The sequence below is a fragment of the Nelumbo nucifera genome, chromosome 4 (assembly GCF_055504915.1).
Source record: "Nelumbo nucifera cultivar China Antique chromosome 4, China Antique-T2T, whole genome shotgun sequence".
In the NCBI taxonomy this organism is placed as follows: domain Eukaryota; kingdom Viridiplantae; phylum Streptophyta; class Magnoliopsida; order Proteales; family Nelumbonaceae; genus Nelumbo; species Nelumbo nucifera.
The window spans coordinates 86,608,258-86,618,184 of NC_142652.1; the positions used below are offsets into that span (position 1 = coordinate 86,608,258).

Here is a 9,927-nt window from a genome sequence, read left to right on the forward strand (position 1 = left end):
TCCCTTCTCTTTAGACTACGTTGAGGAGGCTTTCTTGGGGCCTCAGGCACTTCTTGTTGGTAATGAAGTGCGAGGTGAACATCTCTACGAACTGTGCCCAACTTCTGATTGTTCCTGGTGCAAGGTTCTGGTACCATGTGCGAGCTACTCCTTTAAACGTGGTGGAAAAGGCTATGCACATGCAGGACTTGTCAGCCCCAGGTAGGTGCATTCGGGACTGGAACGAGTCCACATGGTCATTCGGATTGAAGGATCCAACATACTTGTCAACAGGCAGCATTTTAAATTCCTTTGGCATCGGGGTCGCTAGTAGCTCGAAGGACAATGGGGATGACCTGAGAGGAGGGGAGTGGTCTTTGTAGCTACCGAGCTTGCCTCCTCTTTACCCTTTACCTGCTCTGGTTGGCTGGGCCTGGCAAGCTGACTATTCTGAGTTGTGGTTCTACGTGCCTCGCGACGCTTTCGCTGTTGCTTCTTGATCGGCTCCGCATTAGTGCTGTTGACCTCTGTGTGGTCAGGAACTGTTCTGGCACGAAGTGCCTCTAGATGCTGAGGCTGACTACCATGGATGGAAGGGCCTCACCTTGAGTTCGCAGCCAAAACCCCAAACCGGTTTCCCGTGAGCGAACCTTCTTGATGCGAGGATCGAGGCAAGATAGCCCTAGCGGGCTGAGTATCTCCTGATATGCTTCCATTGTTGCACTATGAAGCGAGCGGAGTAACCTGTCCATCCCTCCTGCCACGGGGCGAGACCTGGCTCCCAACAGGAGGTGGAACTTGGGGAGTCTCGCCTCGGCGAGAAGAGCGAGTGTTCTATAGATGAGGCGGATTCAGCTGTACTACTGGGTGTCGAGGTGGGACTGGCTACTGATTTTGCTACAACGGAGGGAATTGTTGCTGGTACTATTACTGGTAGAACTGGTGGAAGACTTGCTGCTGATAGTGCTGGAACTGCTGGACCTGTTGCATTTGGACCCAAATGGCCCACACGCAGTGTACCAGGTCGTCGAACTAGGCTTGGCCAACCCTAGGAGGAACCACAGACGGTTCAGCGAAGGTCACACCAACTACAGGAGGGAGTGGCGCATTTACCTGCATAGTCGGTTGGCGCATGATCAGCGTTGGGACCCCAGCCGAGTAAGCGGTACGGTGAACTGACCGACGCAAACAAACGGGAACTGAGGTTGCCCCCGGAGACGTTCACTTCATTGTTTTGTCCAGCGTTGCTAGAAGATGTCATGGATATGAGTTTGTTATTGATGGTGGAAAAGGCTTTCTGTAATGTTTCCCACAGACATAACCAAATGATGTAGCGCGATCTAGCTGCTCCCTACTAGAGGTGACCTGACTTCCAGTCGGACGACGGACTAGGTTAATCTGCAAGAGAACGATCAGAGAACCTGAGGTGGCTAGCCCAGCGAGGTCGCTCCGATGCTTAAGTTAGTATACTTGTTGCGAGCTGAAATAGCTTAAGAATGTAGAGAGCTAGAAAGCAGAAAAATCACGCATACCTTTTGCCCCCGGGGTTGGAGCCTTTATATAGCTAAGTCCTCGTGGGTTTCGCGGATCCATTCTGGGATCTTTGTCACGATGAGATCGGTTTCTTCATTAATTAAGGGATAATGTCGTCAACTGATAAGGCTTATCAATTTCGCCTGAATCGGGCAGGGAGGAGATAATGCTAGTTGTTACGCGGAGTGATCCCGGGCGGTTCGGAATTCGTTGGAGGGATTTCTGGGGTCACCATGTAGTAGTCCGGAGTTAGTGTCCCTAAGTTGATGCTTTTAGGTTCCGAACTGAATTGAATGTCGAAGTGCTTTGGGGTCGAAGTGATTTGTTGTGATCTGGTACCGAGGTGATCTCGTCCGAGGTGTCCCGAGGTCACCTTATCCCCAGGTGGTTGAATATCCAAGCTCGGTCTACTGCGAACTGGTCGTGTTAGGCTGAGTTGTCATGTATGTATATGTATGTATGGATTTTAATATTTTAAAAATATGATTTGATATCTTTGAATATATTTGAATCTTGTTTAATAAAATTGTAAATTTTAACTATTTTAATTTTAATTTTATAAATAAAATAAGAAATAAAAATAAAATGATTGATATTATAAAAAATCATGGGGAATGGAGATCCCCACAGAGATGGGGATCCCTAGGAGGACGAGGATGGGGATAACCTTATCCCCATTGGCGAGGATGGAGATGGGGATGGGGATAACCTTATCCCCATTGGCGAGGATAGAGACGGGGACGGGGATGGGGAGTATAAAATCCAAGGTTTTTAAAACTAAACCAGACGGAGAATTGTTTTGGGGACCAATTCTCGGGTCAAATGATTCGACTGTCTAGTTTGAACAGACAGTCCATTCTAACAAAAAAATTAAAAAGCAAAAAAGTCCAAAAGCCATTGTTCGAGTCGAGGATTGGACAATTTGACCACTTGGGTCACGATTTGTTGACCAAATCAACGATTTTTGGCCAAAAAGTGGTTTTGTGGTGAAATGCAACCGGCCTGATTTTTTTGGTCTAACTATTCGGTCTGATCCGGTTTTGAAAGCACTGATAAAACTTTTAATTATCGGGGGTCAACAAGTGGCTGTTTGGAATGTCTTTGAGCATGATACATCGATCCATTAAGTCCCACGTCTTTTTGGTTAAAAAACATTGAGGGCAATTACCCTTCTACCCCACTAATGTGTCACCCAAACATTCCCAATAGTCAAAGTTTGAAGTTTTTTTGTCTCTAAGTAGGGTGAGCAAATGGGTAGGTTCTACTTGGAATCAAATGGAAATAATCTTAAATCGGCTTTGAATCGATTCTACCCAATTTGTTATATGATAGTGTCTAGTTCTATATTCTTAGAATTGATTCTGCCCAAATCGGCTTGGAACCGAATTTTCCTTGAAATAAACCCCAAAATACTTTTGAGAATGTGAAGATTTAAACCCAAACACTCATGGTTACAAAGGCCATGGTCTCACTTGACCATTGAGTTACTCAAGTGATTTGATCATTTGTTTTCATTTAATATTTGAATGTGTATAATAAGTAATGTAAAAATTAATATTTACAAAACTTAAATTATAATGATAAGTTTTGACCATACATTAACATATCATAATAATCTACATATTAAATTACTCAATTTCATCAATAAAAAATAATGTAAGTTATAAACTATATATAATCTATAGGGGGATGGTAAAGAAAGAACGGGTTCTACAGGTAGACCTTGAAACCAGCCTGGAACCAACCTTTACAGGACTGACTATTACATGGTAGGTTATAGGTTCTGTTACGGAACCAAACTGAACCGACCAATGCTTACCCCTATCTCTTAGTACCCAACTCTCCCTCCTTAATTTGCAACAACAAAAAAGATAACAACTCTTCAGAAAGCAAAGAGCCAATAAATGAATGGTCTCGACGTGAAGATGCCAATTGGCTCATTAGTAAAGATCTAGCTGGTTGTAGTGAAGATTTTGGAATTGAATCCCATCTCACCAAGGTGTAGAACTGTAAAGTCGGTTGTGCCAAGTCCGATCCAAACCCCCGTGCCATGTTGAGCAGGGATTTTGAGGCCTGAGTCGGTATGGTATAATACAAAAAAGTGAGCCATGTCAGCATGGCTCGTGGCCCGAAACCCAGACCACGGGCCGTACCAGATTTCCCGTTTTAGAGATTCTGGACTAGACACACACAGTCCGCCAAGGTCCAATGTACCAGCACGGCACAGCCCACTACTGTGCGAACTGCCCGATGACATGATGACATCCATTTAAAGAATCTTTATATATTGCGTTGGCCTCACGTCCAAGCCATCATCTAAAATCTAAATCTATTTATTTCTATCTCTAATATCTCCTTTTTCCGCTATGTCCGTGCCATCCAATTGTCATCAAAGAAACACCAACACCCTTTTTTAATAATAATAATTGGGCAGCTGGGGAGATGTCCAATTGTGCTGTCTGTGGTTATGTTTGTTGGTTCGTTGGATGGGTTGGGAAAATGGAAATTAATTGGGAGGGAGAGTGAAGGGGTTGGGCTGCAACTTGCAAGCTGAGGTGGGGCCGTCTTGTGCAGATGAGTAGGGTTTTGGGGTGCACCAGTCGGTCCACAACTAGGACTGGCCCGACCATTTTAAGTTGTCTTTGTTTGTATGCTGGAAGGTGGTGGAAGCTCATAGGTGGAGACAGAAACGAGTGTTTAGTTGTTTACCATGTATATTCACAATACATGAATTTGGCAGCTGGCAATGAATCTGGACTTCTCACCATTTTTTTAGGCTGTAAATGGGTGTTGCCTCGTTGGTTGGGGAAGATGATAAGATCTCAGTTCTCATTCATTCATGTCTTTGTTTTTTGTGTTTCTTTTTTTGAATAATCTAATGCAGCTTTGGTACGCTAGACCTAGTTAGTGGGTTAATGGGTTAATGGGTTAGTGATACAATGCATGCAAGGCCTACTGGTAGGGTATCTATTGGTCTAATCCAATCTGGTCGAATATGAATCCATTACAACGTAATGGATCGGGTTCAATCCAATCCAATAAATATTTTAGAACATTTTGGATCGATTTAATTTAATGTTTGAACCATTTAATCTGTTCAAATTGGTTATAAATCAAATCTGGTCCATTGACACCTGTATTCTTATCTTCTATCAAATGGATGGACCGGATCCAATCTAATCCAATAAACACTTTGACCATTAAGTTTGAACTGGTCCAATTCAATGTTTTATTAGTCCATCTAATCTGTCCAAAAAATGAATTTGAATTAGATGGGGTCCAACCCAAACTGGTCCATTAACACCCCTACAATATAGAGCCCGTCTATGTATAGGTGCTTGAACCCAGGCCTCATTTATCAGCAAAGCTTGTTTGAATCTTGTGCATACATGTATATTTACCAAAAGTTGTTGGTTTAAGTTTTATAAAAGTTGTTTCCAAGTCATTTTATTTATGATGTATAAAACTAAGCTTACTTTTGTTAATTACACATATAATATTCTGTTTATTTTTAGTCAAGGTTCAAAGTTTGGATACGTCGGTATAAAAAAAACAATCGCTTAATGTTTTTTTCTTTTTGTTTTTTTTTCAAATTTTGATTTTTGGAAATGTTTTTTGTCTTTTTTTATTAAAATTAATGGGTTCCGAAACACCTATAAATAGGTGTATCGAGACTAAAAAATATGATACGATACACCCAATCGTATCAATACTTTGAACCTTGATTTTAGTTTAATGATATGATATTCAATTTCTATATCCAATCTAAATTCAATCTAAATCTGATAAATACGATTTTAATTTAAATATTAAAAGATCGATCTTGGATCAAGGTACATTTGATCTGATCCATGTTAGCTCAACCTTTCCTTTGACTTGAAGGATCCTCGAGATTTTATCAATTCTTCTTATATTTTTATAATAAAAATTATTAAAACATGTAAAATCAACGGCTCAACGAGGTTGTTTTAAAACTATTGACCTTGTTGGTCACTGATCAATACACAGATTTTCTTTTAATTAATTAAGTTCTCTCATGAAGAACATAAGAAAGCAAATGCCATTGTAAAAGATAGAGGTATTTTTAACACCAGCCCATGCATTTTTAATATGCCTCTTATTTAGTTAATCATTATAAAGGAACCATTCTTAAAAAATTCAAGGCGCTAGGAAAGGCTCATGAATAGGTCTTTTTTCTCTAATATGTTCTCTTACCAAAAGCTTATTGGGCTTCGGCTTGAAGCATGTACAAGCATAGGTCCACTCTTACCTTGTGCTGAAATTTAATTAAACATAATGGGACAACGAGGATCAAATAGTACTAAACTTTGGTTTGTCAAATAGGCTCAGATACCATGTTAAGGAACTATTCAACTTAAAAGTTTAAGTTGCTAGATGAAATCCTTGAATACATTTCTATTATCTAACAATCAGAACTGATTTTCTAGAATCAGGGTTCAATGTATCAGACTGTATCGGTGTTTTTTTATGTTTTTTTTATTTTTTTCAAAACTGGTTCAGAGGGGTCGGTTTAAGTCCTAGCTACCCTCTGAAGTATGGTCTGACCCAATACAACCCCTGTAGGGGCATATCGGCAAGTCATCGGCTCGATATATATCAGCCAATACATATCGATACTTTGAACCTTGCCTAGAATTCAAGAAGACCTTCGAATCCTAAATTTTAACCCTCTAATTTATTATAGCAGTTGTGTTGCATTTATATGTAAAACTAAGGGTCCGTTTGGTTCGCAGCTGGAATCGGAATCAGAATGGTCCATTCCTGGCATCTGTTTGATTCAGTCAGGAATCTAAATCAGCCAAAGTTTTCAATTCTGCCCCTGTTAATGCCTTGGAAGAATCACAAGAAAGACCTGTCAACTACAATAATAGAAAATTGGACCCTATGACTTTTTCCATTTGGTGGGAACTTTTTTATCAGTAATCAGTAATCAATTCATTAACTTAATCAAGAAAACATTCATTTGATGGGAACGTTAACAAACAGAAGCAAATTTATGAAGGAATTAAACCTTCCCATTAGAAATATCAACGTTTCTAACAGAACCCTTGAACCATTTCCTTGCATCCAGAAACCACCAAAGCATTATTAAACCCAAACTTACACCTAATGCCACAGGTGCATAGTTGAATGTGTTCCAGGTGATGGGATAGAAAGTTGGCAATAAGAAGACTGAACAGGTATAACAGATCCACAAGAAGGCTATCAAGCAAATTGGCCTTCTTGCTTTGCCCAGATAAAATGGCACTGGCTTGAAGTTCTTCTCAGCCATGACCATCCTTGCAAAAATTGGAACAGCATATCCACCAACCCATCCTATTGTGCATATGGAAGTTATTGCAGTGAAGACCACATTAACTTTCAATATAGGTAGTCCAAGAAGAATGCAGATGGTTGCACACAGCCACACTGCATTCGCTGGAACCTTGTGTTTCGGATGCACTCTTTTCCAGATGGATGAAAATGGAACTCCCTGATCTCTTGATAGAGCATATACCTGAAACATGCAATTGTGAAATGTTGGTGAGATGACAAGTTCATTCAATTAGTATTAGATTAAAAGTCATTCAGACATGACACAAGCATCATGGTCTTCTAACAGGAGAAATAGTTTACATCTCTCCAAAATAAGAATACTCAAAATGATGTAGAAATATAAAGAAAATAACGTCAGACAATCAATTGATTGAATTGAAAAGCCCATGACCATCATTTTTTTTTACTTCCTTTTTTCCTGCTTAAGCTAAAGTACTTTGCAGCAAAAGTTTAAGGTCACCATCAAGGCCAATGAAAATAAGATGTGCATTAAGGAGAAATTGGTTTTCAGATCAGGATCTAATATTCAGGCTTAGACTATTATGGTTTTTTATAGGAATAGTTCCAAAAGCAAAGGTATAAACAACCTAGTAAGGTAAAGAGATAATTTACTTACCACTCTGGCTGCACTGGTAGTAATTGAAAGGCCACCAAAGAAGAAGGATCCCTAGATAACAAAGAGTAAAATTATTGCTCCTGCGGCATTATGATACCTCCCATGAAATGCGTCATAAAGTATTTTGGGCTGGTACAAATGCTCCAGCAGTTTCGTTGTTTACATCATATAAGTAGCTTGGATCCTGGATTGAGAATAGCAATCTTGTATCAGATATGGAAAATAACAATTGGATATTAGTTCACAAATAATACCTGAATGCTGAAAGTAAGAGCCAATATGTGTGCCCATCCAAATAATGAAACGATCCCTATACTAGAAAGGATTGCAATTGGACCATTCTTGTCTGCACCCTTTGTTTCTTCTGTGAGATGAGCTGCAGCATCATGTCCATATAGAGAGTACTGACTAACAAGAACAGATAGAATGGCAGCATATACACTGCTTGTTATCCCAGTTGACTCAGATATCTCAAAATGAGTGAACGCGTAGGAAGCGGATTGTGTAGTTAGTGACACAAGAGGAAGCATTATAACTATAACCAAGCCTCCAATAACCCGTCAAGGAAGCAATACAATTTTTAAATGTTACACTATCAGCTAGATGTTGCTGGAAATAACTTATCAGAAATCACTTAAAAGTTAAATGAAAGACAAAAAAAGAAAAGAAGAACCACACATATATATATAGTGGTTGTATCATACTTCTACACAACTTGTACTTTACAGATTATGTTCATTTCTTAAGCAATGTCTACCTACTGTCTACACACTTGATGATCTAATATTTTATAGCATGTGACTCATTAAGTTTTGGCAAGGCCTTAAGGTTGTCTGATTGAATGGTCCATGCCTCATCTGAGAAACCAACTTCCTGATTAATTAGAGATGGAACAGAAGCACCCTCAGTGGCAAAAAACTCAGAGTGCTGATTATCCATAATAAACTTGTCCTCTGGCTCAAAAGAGTGGATATGATCCATCTTTATACAGTTGAGACACATGCTCCACTTACAAATAGATATTTCTAACAGTTATCTGGGTGATGAAGAGTTGTGGCTGGACCTTGTGGAAACTAAGAGGCCCATAGCTTTTCAACAGTAGCTCTTTGTGAAAGATGGTAAAGCTCTCTCTTTTAGTACCTTGAAAAGAGTAGCTCTTTGTGCTCCCATCATACAGGGGAAGGGCATGCTGTGGTTGTAATCCAACTCCTTCCCTACCCAAACTATAGGTTGTTGAAAGCTTCCTTTCTATGCCCTTGCACTCTCTTACCAAACCCCCCAACTTTTCTAGTACTTCATTGGCCAATGCTTCCTCTGCTGTCTTTTGGTCAAGCTCTGTAATTGTCCTATCAAAAGCTTTCTTCCTGACTCGAAGAGAACGCTGAATGCAAATAATGTCAGAAAAGCACTGAGATAGCATTTTCCATGAAATGCCATCATTAAGGGTTTCTAATAAAAAACCCGAAGCCCAACCTAATAAAAAAAATTACAATTTTTCTTATTCAAATTAGAATTAAAAATTCATATGGTTTTTTTTCCTATTTAAATGAACAATGGGCCTACAACATGGTTTTTTTCCTTTTCTTTTACGTTTTAAAACACAGTTTTACATTCTTAAATCAAAAAATTTATTCAAATGGACATAATCACATAACCCATTTTAAGTCTAATTTTAGGTCAGGCAAGGCTATTTTGACAAAACCTGAACCCGGCTCGAATTTATTGTGGGCCGGGCTTTTTGGCTCGAGTTTAAACCCGCGGGCCTATAAACATGTTCAAGCCCGTCCAGGGCCGGGCCGGCCTGTCGGGCCACCCGGCCCATGAACAGGTCTATTGAGAACTAGATCTGTTCACGGGCCGGGTCAGGCCGGGCTTTTACTCTTCATTAATAGAAATATGTTAGGCCCGAGTCCGAGCCCGGCCCGACCAACGGGCCTACAACTTGGACCCAAGCCCGGCCCTAATAAAAAAATTAGAAATTTTCCCTATTCAATAATCAATATAAATCAGAATTTATTTACATTAAAAAAATATATAAATTCAAATTTTATTTATATTAAATATATATATATATATATATATATATATAAAAGGGAAAGAGGATGTGGAGAAGAAGAATTCCGTTGGAAAAAGAAAAGAAAGAGGTGAAAAAAAGAGGGATATTCAACTAGGGTTTTTAGATTTATTTTTAGGTTGGGCCGGGCCGGGCTCGGGCCGGGCTATTTTGGCAAATCCCGAGCCTGGCTCGAATTTATTGCGGGCCGGGCTTTTTGGCCCGAGGTTAAGCCCGCAGGCCTATATACCTGTTCAAGCCCGTCCGGGGCTGGGCCGAGCCAGGCCGGCCCGTCGGGCCACCCGGCCCATGAACAGGTCTATTGAGAACCTTCAAGTTCGAGAAAATCATGTAAATGTTGAGGAATTTCAACTAGGAAAATATAACAAACTAAAAATGATTGCAGGTA

The 9,927-nt window shown here is 40.0% G+C and overlaps 1 pseudogene across 1 annotated transcript; it reads right to left on the reverse strand.

Annotated features, from left to right (window-relative positions):
- Positions 1–6,467: 6,467 nt before the first annotated feature.
- On the reverse strand, positions 6,468–8,885 carry LOC109113964 (amino-acid permease BAT1 homolog; annotated as a pseudogene). Its single transcript, XR_016085675.1, has 4 exons — positions 8,606–8,885; positions 7,720–8,027; positions 7,466–7,649; positions 6,468–7,030 (listed from the first exon to the last, which is right to left on the reverse strand). The product of XR_016085675.1 is annotated as an amino-acid permease BAT1 homolog (transcript).
- Positions 8,886–9,927: the final 1,042 nt, after the last annotated feature.